The sequence below is a fragment of the Tachyglossus aculeatus genome, chromosome X1 (genome assembly GCF_015852505.1).
Source record: "Tachyglossus aculeatus isolate mTacAcu1 chromosome X1, mTacAcu1.pri, whole genome shotgun sequence".
NCBI lineage: Eukaryota > Metazoa > Chordata > Mammalia > Monotremata > Tachyglossidae > Tachyglossus > Tachyglossus aculeatus.
The window spans coordinates 71,594,046-71,610,003 of record NC_052101.1 but is presented as its reverse complement, the minus strand read 5'-3'; the positions used below and the strand labels follow the sequence as shown (position 1 = coordinate 71,610,003).

General features: G+C 40.4%; 1 protein-coding gene and 1 non-coding gene across 5 annotated transcripts in view; one reads left to right on the top strand and one right to left on the bottom strand.

Annotated features, from left to right (window-relative positions):
• The window catches only part of FHIT (fragile histidine triad diadenosine triphosphatase), a 1,410,080-nt gene that overhangs the window by 1,014,897 nt on the left and 379,225 nt on the right, over window positions 1-15,958 (bottom strand). The window lies entirely within an intron of this gene.
• LOC119920318 lies at window positions 11,010-11,147 on the top strand. The gene has a single exon (XR_005448074.1). It is a non-coding gene; the product is annotated as a small nucleolar RNA SNORA7 (small nucleolar RNA).

The following is a 15,958-nucleotide window of genomic DNA, read 5'->3' as shown; positions in this document are numbered from 1 at the left end:
GGATAGGATGAGAGCTTAAATGAGCAGGGTAGCGGTTTGAATGGAGAGGAAAGGGTGGATCTTGGCAATGTTGCAGAGGTCATGAAGGTCATGGGTTCTGATCCTGGTTCCACCACTTGTCTGCTGCATGACCTTGGGCAAGTCATTTCATTTCTCTGGGCCTCAGTTACCTCATTTGTAAAATGGGGATTAAGACTGTGAGCCCTACATGGCACAAGGGACTGTGTCCAAAATGATTTGCTTGTATCCACCCCAGGACTTAGTACAGTGCCTGGCAGTAAGTACTCAACAAATACCATTATTATAATTACTAGTATTATTATTTATTAAGAACTTACTATGTGCCAAGCATAGTACTAAAGGCTGGGTGTAGATACAAGATAACCAGGTTGAACACAGTACCTGTGCCACATGGGGTTTACAGACTAAGTAGGAAGGAGAACTGGTATTGAAGTCCCACTTTACATATGAGGAAACTGTGGCAAAGAGAAATTAAGTGGCTTGTCCAATGTCACACAACAAGCAAGTGGCAGAGCCAGGATTAGAACCCAGGTCCTCCCACTCCTAGGCCAGTGTTCTTTCCACTAGACCACACTGCTTCCCTTTAGCAATCATGCATTTTTTGTCTGGTTTCTCTACTTTTAACATGACTAACCATGATTTACAGTCACAATCCTATGGTGTGGAACACTGATATGAGAAATTTTGAAGATCCCCAAATCTTACAGCTCATAATATTGATGAATATGCACTTGGAAAATAATTTCTGGACAAGTTATATGTAACACAAGTTCAAACAAATAGTTACTATAATGAACCAATGCCAGATATACAATACCTTCCCAAGTAGTCACTTATCCATTCTGTAGTGATGCAACATCATTATTAAGCACTGGCACATCCTTTGGCTGGTATCAGGCTTCAGACCAACCTAAGGGGGAACAGAGCTGTAGTGCTGTCCTATCTTCACTAAGGCTGAAAGGCCACATAGACATTACAGCCAAATCCTTGAGTAGTTCCGTTAGCATCACTTACAAGCTATACTCAACATCTAAATGGTGAGACATGATCGTGAACAATCAGGTCCCAGAATAAATTCAGTCTCCTCACATTGGAGCTTCACCCACCTCAACACAGCTGCACTGGGTGGGACATGTAAAGAAGGGTGGATAACAATCAGATTATCCAAACAGCTCCTGCAAGGTCATCTGAAATTGGGAAATGGAAAACAAGTTGGGCAGAGGAAACATTTTAAGAATTCAGGAAATCAAACTTCAAACAATGAGAGGAAAATTGAAAGCGAATTGCTGCCAATAGACCAGCATGGTGGCCCTCAATCAAGAAAGGAGGGCTTTTTTTAGAGCAGAAATTCTGTAACGATTCTGTAACGATCATGACAAGGACAAGGAGGCAAAAAGGAATAACAGCATCAGGCACCTCAACTAACTAACACACCAAGAGACAGTCTTTGTGTTTGGACAATGAGGTCAGGAGATGGGTCTGACATTTATCTTTTTCAGCCACACATGTACCCATAAGTGAATTTCATTGTCATTGATGTCATCTGTGAGTAGGAATCAAGAAATCAATGGTATTTATTGAGTGCTTATTAGGTGCAGAACACTATACTAAATGTTTAGGAGAGTACAATGCAACAGAGTTAGCAGATACATTCCCTGTCTACAACAAGCTTAAAGTCTAGAGATAAATAAATAAATTACTAATATGTGCATAAGTGCTGTGGGGCTGAGGGTGGGATGAATATCAGGTGTGTGTGTGTGTGTGTGTGTGTGTGTGTGTGTGTGTGTGTAAATAAACATACAAAATCACAGTAAAAAGCACTTAAATGTTTAGTTACTTTGAGCTGTATAACATTCATATGCCAACTAGAAGAGTAAAAGAAGAAGAGGAAAGTACATTGAATAAAGGCTCCTGGAGAGAGACTATTAGGTCTCACTTGTTCCCTTTCAAAGTCCCAAGTTCCTGCTCTGATTCCTGTGTTCCATTTTGCCTGATTCAAAGGGCTCTTTCATGCCACCTTAACACATTTAACAAGCAAATCTTGAGTATGTCACTGCACTTTGTAAAATCATTCTTTGTGTCTTCCCCGGTGTAATGTTTTAGCAGAGTGTAAACTTATGAAACATGGTGCTTTGTGCCATAAGCAGAATGCACCTACTGGAGCCAGAACTATAGAGTTGTGCCTTCCAAAGCACTCAGTTCAATGTTAAGAGAACAGGTTTCCCTCTCCAACTGATAAGGATAGATTCCTGAAAGACCCAGTGGTGGCAAAACTGTGTTTCAGAAGACTCAAAGTTTATGGGACATAAGTGGCTCAGGTGTCAATTCACCTGTATGTCTAAATTTCAAGGGATTGTGAGGTTCAGAAGAGTGCTAAGCCTGCTTCTTGATAAATTTGCATGATAAAAAAGAGTGTATAATCAATAAATCAGTGACATTTATTGAGAGCTTACTATGTGCAGGGCACTGTACTAAGCACTTGGGAGAGCGTGATACAACAGAATTAGCAGAAATGTCCCCTACCCATAATGAGTTTACAGTCTAGAGGCAGACAGACATTACAATAAATAATTTATAGTACATAACTTAAAAATATGTACATAAGTGCTGTGGGATAGGGGGTGGGGTGAATATCAAATATCCAAATGTCATAAATCCAAGTGCAAAAATGAAGCGAGACAGAGCTGGAAAAAAGAGGGATTAATAGGAAAAAGTCTTTTGGAGATGTTGCCTTACTAAGGCTTTGAAGGTCAGGAGAGTGTTAGTCTGGCATATAAGGAGGGGAAGGGAGTTCCAGGCCAGGAAAAGTGGCAGTGGCAAAATAGACGAGATTGGGGCACAGTGAGTAAGCTGGTGATAGAGGAGTGGAGTGTGTGGGCTGGGCTGTAGTGAGAGATCAGTGAATTGAGGTAGTGTGGGGTGAGCTGATGGAGTGCTTTAAAGCCAATGGTAAAGAGTTTCTGTTTGATGTGGAGGTGAATGAGAAGCCATTGGAGGTTATTGTAAAATCCTTTTACTCTTAAAAAGGATTTTAATTTGTTTAATTTGATATAAGAAAGTACAAACTACTCTAGAAAAATGTATATGCCTTTATTGCCAAGTGAGTTAATTTTCTTTACCTCTTCCCAAACTGCTCTTTCACTTTCTTCTTAGAAACCATGGTTAAGAGCAAAAACCCACAATAAAAGTGGAAAAAACTTCAAGAACACTAGGACTGCATTTTGAGAAGCAGCATGGCTGAATGGAAAGGGCATGTTTCAAGGAGTAAGAGGACCTAGGTTCTAATCCTGGCTCCACCATTTGCCTGCTGTGTGACCTGAGTCAAGTGACTTCACTTCTCTGTGCCTGTTTTCTCTGTGCCTGTGTAAAAAGAACTGTGAGTCCGGTGAGGGAGAGGGATTTTTTTTCTGATCTGCTTATACTGCATCTACCACAAAACTTAGCATAGTGCCTGGTACATATCAAGTGCTTAAAAAATACCACTATTAATATTATTATTCTCTTAATGGCATGAAACACTATTTAAGACTGAGTGTGAGACATTAGACACCTTACTTCCATCTCATTTTTGCAATGGGACTGCCATGTTTGGAGAGCAAGAATGTGGGTGATTTGAAGATGGAAGATGGCAAATTGATTCACACTCCTGGAAAACGAAAAACTGTATAACACTATAGTCAAAATGCAATACAAAGTAGTAATTGTACATTTAGAAAAAAACATGGGTCGATAAGGGAAAATCATTTGCCACTTTGCAGATAACTGTTAATAAAGCCAGTGAGTTATTATGCTCAGAGAATGGTGGCAGCTCGTTCTAAGGCTAATTTAACTTGTGTATAAGTAAATATCAGGTTTTGACTACAATGGTCGACAGAAGTCTGGAACAACTTCAATCCCCATAGGGAACATTTGTGACTAAGGCAATAATAATGATAATAATAGGAGCAATAATGGTATTTGGCAAGCTCTCATTATGTGCCAAGTATACCAACAACAGTTCATGTTCTGATGGAGGATGGGAAGGAGGAAGAGGGTAGAGTTGGCAGTCCACTAGAATGCTGATATTCCAGTCGATTGGACTGTTGACATTTGCTCAACAATTAATCAATCAATGGTATTCATTGAGCACTTACTGTGTGCTGAGCACTGTACAAAGCACTTGGGAGAGTACAATACAACAGATTACAAGAAGCAGCATGGCCTAGTGGATAGAGCACAGGTCTGGGAGTCAGAAGGACCTGGGTTCTTATCCCAGCTCTGCCACTTGTCTGCTGTGTGACTTTGGGTAAGTCACTTCACTTCTCTGTGCCTCAGTTACCTAATCTGTAAAATGGAGGATTAAGACTGTGAGACCCATGTGAGACGGGGACTGTGTCCAACCTAATTAGCTTGTATATATCCCAGAACAGTGCCTCGCACATAGTGAATGCTTAACGAGTATCATAAAAAAATTAGAGGCTTTAACAGGTTTCATCCATCTTTCATTACTATGTATTGCTGAGACATGGAGCTCCTTTTCCTACATCTCATTTCACTTCTTCTAGTTCTCACCAACTTCAGAAGAAGAGGAGACAGGCTGTCTTCAGAAATGCACCTCTGAGCCTACATGGATCTCCAACTGAACTACTACACCTTTTGGCTAGAGTTCCTATGCTCAGTTATCTGATTAGGAGAAAGCTCCCTCAGGGGACAGCTGATGAGGACTTCCAAAGTAATGTATGAAAGTCAGAATGACTGGAGCATGTAGACTAAAGGCTGTCTTTCTGTTAGCGAATTCTGTTTGTTTCTTTGTTCAGGCTGTTTGCTTTGCCTAACCATGGAAAGCCCTGAAGGAAAATTCTGATTTGAACTTGTTCATTGCACAGTCAATTGTTAGGCGATCCCAAAAGGATAAGGAGAACAATAACTTACAAAATAATTTCAGGTGGACTGTGCTTAGCTCCTTTACACCTTGGCAACAGAACCCAAAGAAGGGAATCTTTTAACTATTTGTTTTTGTCTTACACAAAATCTGCCCTGAGACCAAAGCAGATGTTCTGACCTGGAACTAGGAAATCTAGCAGTTCAATGTGTAACAGAATTCCCTTCTCTGGATTTCTTGGCATCCTTATTTAGAGGATGTTGTGGTTTCTCTGCTGAGAAAATGTGGATTTACTTTGAACTTTTGCACCAGTTCAGCTCAGAGCTGTGCATTCATCAATGACCTAGTGGCTTAATAGACTGAAGGCCGAGTACCTGGGGCTGAATTTCCCTTTAACCCAGCATCCTGGCTACTGAGATGTGGCAGAGCCTGTTTGCTTCTCACCCTCAGAGCTGCGTGGAAATGCATGACTAGCTTTGTTCTCTGTAGATAAGCTGTCTTCTATAGGTACAGGTAGGTGTAACTGCCATAATAATAATAATAATAATACTAACAATAAGGATAATAATATTTGTTAAGTGCTTACTATTTGCCAAGCACTGGGGTAGATACAAAATAATCAGGTCCCACATGGGGCTCAACGTCTAAGTAATAATAATAATGGATTTGTTAAGCACTTACTAAGTAGGAGGGAGGACAGGTATTGAATCCCCATTTGGCAGACGAGGGAACTGAAGCACAGAGAAGTTAAGTGACTTGCCCAAAGTCACACAGCAGGTATGTGGCATAGCCAGAATTAGAAGAGTGTAAGAAAACCAACCCATTCAAGGGTAGAGTAGTCAGGGGCTTTGGCTTCATTGTTTGGATTTCAGGCCCTGAGTCCCTCCACCAGAAGTGACAGAAGGCATGAAACTGCCATGGCTTATAATGGCTAAAGCTGCTACTCCCAGCAGGCCTCATAGTTCCCCTCCTCAATCAATCAATTATATTTATTGAGTGCATACTGTGTGCAGAGCACTGTATTAATCAATCAATCAATCAATCGTATTTATTGAGCGCTTACTGTGTGCAGAGCACTGTACTAAGCGCTTGGGAAGTACAAGTTGGCAACACATAGAGACAGTCCCTACCCAACAGTGGGCTCACAATCTAAAAGGGGGAGACAGAGAACAAAACCAAACATATTAACAAAATAAAATAGAAAAGATATGTACAAGCAAAATAGAGTAATAAAGATGTACAAACATATATACAGGTGCTGTGGGGAAGGGAAGGAGGTAAGATGGGGGGGATGGAGAGGGGGACGAGGGGGGAGAGGAAGGAGGGGGCTCAGTCTGGGAAGGCCTCCTGGAGGAGGTGAGCTCTCAGTAGGGCCTTGAAGGGAGGAAGAGAGCTAGCTTGGCGGATGTTGGGAGGGAGGGCATTCCAGGCCAGGGGGATGACGTGGGCTGGGGGTCGACGGCGGGACAGGCGAGAATGAGGCACGATGAGGAGATTAGCCGCAGAGGAGCAGAGGGTGCGGGCTGGGCTGTAGAAGGAGAGAAGGGAGGTGAGGTAGGAGTGGGTGAGGTGATGGAGAGCCTTGAAGCCGAGGGTGAGGAATTTCTGCCTGATGCACAGATTGATTGGTAGCCACTGGAGATTTTTGAGGAGTGGAGTGACATGCCCAGAGCGTTTCTGGACAAAGACAATCCGGGCAGCAGTGTGAAGTATGGATTGAAGTGGGGAGAGACACGAGGATGGGAGATCAGAGAGGAGGCTGATGCAGTCGTCCGGACAGGATAGGATGAGAGCTTGAATGAGCAGGGTAGTGGTTGGGATGGAGAGGAAAGGGTGGATCTTGGCAATGTTGCGGAGCTGAGACCGGCAGGTTTTGGTGACGGCTTGGATGTGAGGGTTGAATGAGAGAGCAGAGTAGAGGATGACACCAAGGTTGCGGGCTTGTGAGACGGGAAGGATGGTAGTGCCGTCAACAGTGATGAGAAAGTCCGGGAGAGGGCAGGGTTTGGGAGGAAGACAAGGAGTTCAGTCTTGGACATGTTGAGTTTTAGGTGGCAGGCAGACATCCAGATGGAGATGTCCTGAAGGCAGGAGGAGATGCGAGCCTGGAGGGAGGGGGAGAGAGCAGGGGCAGAGATGTAGATTTGGGTGTCATCAGCGTAGAGATGATAGTTGAAGCCATGGGAGCGAATGAGGTCACCAAGGGAGTGAGTGTATTAAGCACTTGGGAGAGTACAATATAATGTACAATGTAATCTCCTCCAAGGATTGATCCCCAAATAATAATAATAATAATAATGATGGCATTTATTAAGCACTTACTATGTGCAAAACACTGTTCTAAGCACTGGGGAGGTTACAAGGTGATCAGGTTGTCCCACGGGAAGCTCACAATCTTAATCCCCATTTTACAGATGAGGTAACTGAGGCACAGAGAAGTTAAGTTACTTGCCCAAAGTCACACAGCTGACAATTGGTAGAGCTGGGATTTGAACCTGTGACCTCTGACTCCAAAGCCCATGCTCTTTCCACTGAGCCACACTGCCAAAGAGCTACAGCTCTTACCTAAAATGAAAACTGACTCCACGCGTCAAGACTTTCCATCAGCTTCCTTTAGGTTATGTGCTTTCTCCTCCCGCTTCACCCCAAATCATTCCTTCAATCCTCCCCAGCAAATCTACCAACCACCCCTAATTCTCAACTCTCCTAACTCTTACCAACTGCTTCACTTTTCCTGTCACTTGGAACACTTTGTCCTCTGCTTCTCCAAAATATGTTTTTCCTTTCCTTCAAGCCCATCTATTAAGCTTCTTCCTTCATGAAGTACTTCCTGATTAATTACCCTATCCACCTTCCCAGTCATATCTTACATATATTTTGACTGAAAGCCTAAAGTGACATGGTAATTTTGACCCTGTTCTCCAGTTGTACATAAACTAACACTGGATTTTTCACCCACCACTTAACTTTGTAAAAGTCCCAAAATTACCACAGATAAGAGGGTATTATCACCGCAGACTAGCCAAATGGAAGATAGCAGCAGGGTCTCATTTACAATTTGAGAAATGCAGCATTTTTACTATTCATCGTTAACATTGTTTTAGCTTTCTAATATTTGGGTTAATCAAGAATATGGTTCAATCAAGTTTTCAGAAATGACAGGCCCTGTACTGCAAATCTTTGCTCATGCCTAAAACCAACTGTGTTTCACTCCACAGGAGGGTAAACTGCAAAAGATAAATGTTTCTCTTCTTTTCCCCCAGAGGGAGTTAAATAATGAGTAATAAAAGGATATAAATAATTCACTACCCTTTCCAGAAGTTTAGAATTTCACAGGATTTTTGTGGCTTCTGCTTTGTTCTCAAAAACAACCAAGGATAAATTAGGTTCTAAATGGTTTTCTTTTGAAAGGAAGGGCAGGGTTTGTGAAATGTAGATAACGCAAACACAGGGGTTTCAGGAATTAGAGCTGTCAACTTTGTTTTACTTCAGAATCAAATTATTGCTTAGCATTCTATATTGGTGATGCGCTTAACTATGGCTTTTATTTATCAAATTCTCTAGAAAACCCCATGAAGTCTCCCAAATTTTCAGAGGAGGAAACAAAGGCTCAGAGAAATTGATTTTTCTGAAGTCACACAGCAACTGGGTAGCAAAGAAATAAGGCCACCTAACATGAAATTTAGAACTCTATCCATTATACTACACCATTTCTATGGAAAATGCTTTCTGAAACATACTCTTCAGATCAAAAAGCAATATAAATATTTACCAATGAATTAATTAACCTTTCTAAAGGACATGCAATGTTAAATACACTAAGGGTGCTCAATAAATACTTGTAGACTGATGGGAATTTTGTTTCAAACAAAAGATATGACCCTTGAAAAGCAAAGTTCAGAAATGATATCTTAGTCCTACATTTGACTCCACCCCGAAATCATTATGATTGTGTGATTCTGTTTCCTGCAGCAATCCTCAAATTAACAGTAATAAAATAGAATAAACTGATTATCTCCAAATGTGTCCATCAATCAGGACTTAATTTATCCCAAAAGAGGTGCCTGGGCTTTAACTACCTGCACCCTTTCCATTGTCCTCATCTTGGTCATTGTGGAATGAAAGAAGGGAGGAGAGAAGGAAAGAGGAAGATTGAATTAATCAATCAATCAAAAACGGTATTGAGCACCTAAGCACTTGGGAGTAATAATAATAATAATTATGATATTTTTTAATCGCTTACTCTGTGCCAAGCACTGTTCTAAGCGCTGGAGTAGATACAAGGCTATCAGGTTGCCCCACGTGGGGCTCACAGTTTTAATCCATATTTTACAGATGAGTTAACTAATAAGTGACTTGCCCAAAGTCACACAGCTGACAAGCGGTGGAGTCGGGATTAGAACCCAATACCTCTGACTCCCAAGACCGGGTTCTTTCTGCTAAGCCATGCTGCTTCTCATACCAAACTGAAGACCTAAAAAGCTTTGGTACTGTAGTGGATATAGCACAGGCCTAGGACTCAGAAGATCAGGGGTTCTAATCCTGGCTCTGCCTCCTGTCTGCTTTGTGACCTTGGGCAAGTTACCTAACTTTTCTGTGCCTCAGTTACCTCATCTGTAAAATGAAACTGAGACTATGAACCCCACATGAGGCAGGGACTGTACTCAACCTGATTTTCTTGTTTCCACCCCAGTGCTTAGTACAGTGCCTAGCATGTCATAAGTGCTTAACAAATACCATTATTATTATTATGGCTTTGCAGCATTCACCTAACACAGAATGCACATCTGACTTTCCAAGCAGTTTTCACCGATATCACTAGTATGAAACAGCTGGACAGGATAACCTACAATGAGTTCCTGGAATGCAATCAGTCATCAGTACCATCACAACACAGCTTCACTGGGTGGGATATTCGAGGAGAGAAAGATGCCTGAGTAGCAGTTTTTGTGGTGAAAGCCCAAGTATGTTGACTGCAGTTATCTTCCAACAGTCTACCACTATTGTTTAAAAATGTGCTTCACTGTTTCTTAAAAATCTTTGTTCTGCTTGCCTTGCTTGTGTTTGTGTGTGTGTGTGTGTATAATGTTCATATATCATATAAATACATATATGTGCATATATGACAAATACATATCCTGAGTGGTTGTATGTGTGGCTACTCACATAGATTTATTCTTATATTTTTTACACATTTAGATACATCCACACACACATCACAAATTTGAGTTGATGTTGAGTCCAAGTACTGTGCAATTCCTTGTTGACAAAAGCATCCATGTTTCCAGGATTCCATTCCTACTTATATGCATAATATAAAGAGTTTGGTATAAAGCAAAATGTCTTGTTAAATATATTTCTCTAAATATAACTTCCAGAGAAGTGAAAGGTGAATTTATTTTTAAATTCTATCAACCAAAAGAGGTCAAAGGGTGGAAAAAAAGAGATCACAGAGATTTTATTTTTGAAACTCAGTCACCTAATTTATGATATTTTGAAAAATTACAAGCAGTACTATTTCACTTCTGAAATTCCAAAACATATAGTCTTTCTATATTCTGTTCAGGCGGCTGTCATGGCCTCAATAATATTACTTTTGACAGCTCCAGGAGAAGCAATGCACATTGGCCTTGTGGGCCTTAAGAATGCAAAACTTAATCCATCTGGAAATAGTTGATTTATTGACCCTAGGGTTCTTTTTATTAGAACAGACACACACAAAAAAGGGTCATCTATGAAATTCCAGCTCAATTCTGGAATATTAAATTAGAGTGATTTACAGCTATTCACACAACACAGTATTGTCCTTTAAGACATTTTTACGAGGTAAAGCAAATCTCTTCTTTAGAATAGAAGAAATCTCGGATAAAAAGGAAATTGAGAATTTTATGAAAAATTTAAAGTGACAGCCACAGAGTTAAGAAATTGTGGATTAAGTTCCCATCCATTAATCTTTTATTCCTCAGTTTATCCAGGCCCAACGTGATATTCATTCCCAGATGACAGAGAGAAGGGGAAGTAACAAAATCATTTCTATCCAAAAGCTAAAGTGGTGATCAAATGGGATAGTCTGAAAAGGACAGAAAGGTCTTGATATTTGGGTATTTGGCCCACTGGTCTTTATGTTCCCCTCTCAGGGTCACATCTGGAGAGTTCCCAGTACTCTACCAGTCTCGACTGCAGGAGGGAGAGTCAGGCAGAGGCATATCGATTCCATTCCTAGTTTGGGCAGTGTCTAGTGAGTGGAAGGCAGTCTGCTACAAGTCAAGACTCACTTGTTCTGGGCAGCAGATGCATGGGAGAGAATCAAGGGCGAAAACTCAAATTTACTGTGCAGGAGGCGGCAATGGTAAACCACTTCCATATTTTTACCAAGAAAACTCTATGGATACACTACCAGAACGACTGCAGATGGAGATGGTGCATTTTGGGAGAGATGTGTCCATGGCATCATTATGGGTCAAAGACGACACTACAGCATAATACAAGACAAGGTCTTTATGTTAATTTGTATAGGAGAATAGAATTTAATAATACAGACAGGTCTCCCATAACACAAACTTTTATCTGGTGTTTGGTTAGAATGTTGTTGGTGAATTAGGGAAAATTCCTGACAACATGCAATGCAGAAATGGAAAATGCAATACCATGTCACAAGAAATGGTTGTGGGCATTTGTGTGGCATTGATAAAGGCTAGCATACTACAACTCAAGTTTTCTTTAATGCAGGTATTTGAATTGAGACCGTGAGCCCCACGTGGGACAAGGACTGTGTCCAACTTGATTTACTTTTGTCCACCCCAGCACTTAGTTCAGTACCTGGCACATAAAAGTACTTAACAAGTATCACAAGTATTAATCAGAGGCTTTTGCCCCATGAAATTGAAATTGGGACCACTTAACTGTACAACACCAAATTAAGACCAACATTACCCACTCTGTATTTGGAATTATCCAAAGATTAGATACTAGATGACTAGAAGGCCCTAGTCATCATGGCTGAAGCAGATTCTCAAACAAAGTTACTGACTAAAGTCAGGATTTAATCAGTACCACAAATCAGATAGAATATTAAAAGAAAAATAACAAAACCAAGACTTATAAGATGCTATCGAAAGCCACAGAGATCCAAAGCTGCAAGGGCCAAATGTGGTGAACCGATTAATAGACATCAGACACCTTGTATTTCAGCCTTGAGGCTCCCTGAAGGGTCTGCTTGGGAAGTGACTGGGAAAGAGATTTGAATAACCCCCAAATTAACTTCTCTTTTTACTACAGGTAGAACGTAAAGGGTGAGAAAAAATGTGTGCATACATATATCTATATATATGAGCATATATATACATATACTCACACTATATGTGTGTGTTTGTGCTTATGTATGTTTACACAAACAATAATCTGGACTGTCAACTTGCATAGGACTTGTTTGGGTTATGATTTGTTGTGGGCAGGGAATGTGTCTACCAACTCTGTTATATTCTACTCTCCCAAGCTCTTAGTACAGGACTCTGCACACAGTAAGCACTCAATAAATATGATTGTTTGATTCACTGATATGAGATACCTTACCAGGATTCCCACAAACAAAAAGGGATATGTATCCAAACACTTGGAAGGATTCATTGTAGAAATGGCTTGGTTTTGTTTTGGGGAGGCTATAGCCTTTCCCACTGAAGAAGGGGAACTAGGAGCACGAAAAGTGAGTGGAGTTACAGTGTACATTTTGCACAAATAATTAAAGCTTTTTGTCCTGGAGAAAAGCTCGAAGTTGGAGGATGGTAACCTCATGTAAACTGTTTAAACTCTCCTCCAACATCTGAGAAGAATCATCTGCTCCTAAGTATGACCTGGAAGAGCCCTTATTTTAAGCAATGTTTTATCTAGTAATATATCCTGATTTTATCTTAAAGAAGATTAATTTATTCTTGCTGCTAAAAGTTTCCCAATACAGGGCTTAAAATTTTTTCTCTAGGCACTGCTGGATTGAGTGAAGAATAAAAAGTATCTCTTGCAGACTTGGTTATTGATAAAACCATAAAGAGTCCTGCAAGCTAAGGAAAATTTTTAATAAAATATTTTTATTTTCCTTACGAAACTCTTGCGATTTGTGAGGAGTTTTTTTTTAACCTCAAAAGTGGAAAGTATACTATAGCATAATAATTTCATTTTTCCCCCTGTAGGAAATTTACATTTTAAGCATGAGATCCTCCAAAAACAATAGATGAAGAAAGAGAAATACATTTTATCCAAAATTCTACAAGGTAATACTGCAAGCCTAAAGCTGGAGGAAGAAAGATCACAATCAATAAGATGCCCCTCCCAACAAGAAGATCTGATTCTATCTTCACTACCTTGAGGGCAAATATGCCTGGGCCAAAAAACTCTCGGTAAATTTTCCTGTGATATAGTGAATTTAGTTTATCTGAGAAGTGAACTCAGAGAAATTTCAATTGTGAACAACAGCTGATGCCCAACATTTTAAGAAGAGTGAAAATGTTAGCAAGAGGCTATAGGCCATTTTGCCCTTTTAAGCCAAAGGATTAATAGTATTATTGCATTTCCACAGATCTTACAAAATCCATTAAATTCACTGAACCAAAAACAGCCTAGGAACCCTCAAAAAAACAGTGATGGACTGGGAAGTGAAAGAAGGAGGGTTGAATTTTAAAAATCATTTTTTTAAAGACTTCTGCCCAAGTGAAGGCATCATCCATGGTCTGATTAGTTAATGAAGTTTGGTTTCATGGAAACACTTCCCCAAATTTCATTCAGGGATTTAATCTCTGTTGGCTGAGGGGGAAGAGAAGGTGGTGGGAGGAATCTCCCAATAATGAATGCAAATAATATCTGTTCTTAAGAAAAAAACATAAAGCGTAAAATATTTTATTCTTCAAAAATGACAAATGGTGTGTGACAGGAAGAAATATTTCAGGTAAAAACAGAAGAACTCGGGGGTATGCTGTCTAAAAAAACCAATGAAAACTCCCAGAGGGCATGAGAGCCTATATGGTCATTCATTTTGGGCATCTTAACCTGGCAGAGAAAATATCTGATTTTTTTAAACAAATAGAATATCAATCAATCAATTTGTATTTATTGAGCTCTTACAGTGTGTAGAACACTGTACAAAAGACCTTGGGAGAGCACGATATAACAGAGTTGGTAGACATGTTCCCTGCCCACAATGAGCTTACAGTGTAGAGGGAAATACAGACATTAATATGAATAAATTATGGATGTGAGCATAGGTGCTGTGGAGCTGAGGGAGGGGTGAATAAAAGGTGCAAATCCCAGTGTAAGGGTACACAGAAGGGAGTGGGAGAAGAGGAAATGAGGGCTTAGTCAGGGAAGGCCTCTTGGAGGAGATGTGCCTTCGATAAGGCTTTGAAGGTGAGGAGAGTGATTGATTGATTGTCTGTTGGATATGAAGAGGGAGGACATTCCAGGTTGGAGTGCAGGCTGAATTCTAATAGGAATTCAGAGTGTGGGGACTGGGCTGTAGTAGATTAGCAAGGTGAGGTAGGATGAGGCAAGATGATTGAGTGCTTTAAAGCCAATGGTAAGGAGTTTTTGTTTAATGCCAAGGTGGACGGACAGTCATTGGAGGTTCATGAGAGGTGAGGAGCTATGAAGTGAATGTTTCTGTTGATAAATGATTCATGCAGCAGAATGAAGCATGGACAGGAGTGGGGAGAGACAGGAGGCCAGGAGGTGAGTGAGAAGGCAGATATATAGGACCCATGGGAGACAGTGGAAAGAACATGGCTCTAGGAATGAAGCCACTTTCGTTGTAGTCCTGGTTCTGCAGCTAGAGGAATGTCTGGTGAAGCTCTGGTACCAGGGATGGAGGTTTCTGACTGAAGAACCACTGAGCACATTTTATATAAGCTTACTGTGGGAAGGGAAAGTGTCTGCCAACTCTGCTGAATTGTACTCTGCCAAGTGCTTACTACAGTGCTTCAGGTACAAATAAATTGAGTATAGCATCATCCCCTAACCTTAAACATGGCCAGATTAATCTAATTCTTGGCACTCCCTTGCCTTGGAAGGTTAAAGATGGAACCTGTCAAAAGGTAGAGGCTGGAGGTAATGATGCAAACCAGGTCAAAGTATATTTAACCCTCCACAGTGTGTACCACCGCTTTAACATGGCCCTATCTAAAGAGCTCAACATTCTAACAGAAATTTATCAAATGTTAACATTATTTGTCTTTGTCCAGAAAATTAGAGGCTAAAGGGAAAAAAACCTTCAGTCCTATTCTGTTACTAGAACATTCAAGCTCAAGGCATCTGCCATCAGAAAACAAATTAAACTTTATTTGGAGAAAAATATTGAAGGTAACTCCCTCTGGGAAGTGTCCTATTAACCAACAGACACATAGAAAATATTGTGACATGAAATGTAGCAAAGTCACAAGGCATATATAACACTACTTCCGTAGCCTCAATGTTACCCCTCAGCTTCCTTACCTGTTATATGCCATATATATATATATATATATATAAGGTATATAAAGGTATATATATATAAATCTTTTATGTTGGTAAGGCATATTTTAAAATATGCCAATCTTGCAAATCTTTAAAATGCCTCCATGTAATTGTCCTAATACATATGTCATGTTTGCTTTGATTTTTTTTTCAGAATGAGGGGCAGAAGCATGGTCTAATAGGTAGCAGAGCATATTTTTCATGATTCTTGGAACAGCATATCTAAAATTGAAGTTCTCATCCTTCCTTCTAAACCTTTCTCTATAGATAATACCACCACTGTCCCTGTTCCAGAAGCCCACATTCTTGACTCCTCACTATATCTGAGCCCTTACATTCAATCCACTGCTAAATCCTGCCAGGACTTTCTCCACAATATTTCCTGAATCTGCTCCTTCCTTTGGCTTTGGAGGGGCAAAATACAGAGGTTGTAGTAGGAGATCAGCAAGGTAAAGTAGGAGAGGGAGAGCTGACTGAGTGCCTAAAAGTGCCTCCCACCTCTGGTCCCTCCTTCAAGCTCTTCTCTAGTCTGCAACTCCTTGCCCCCAAAAAATATCAAACCAGTTTTCCCCATCCTCCAAG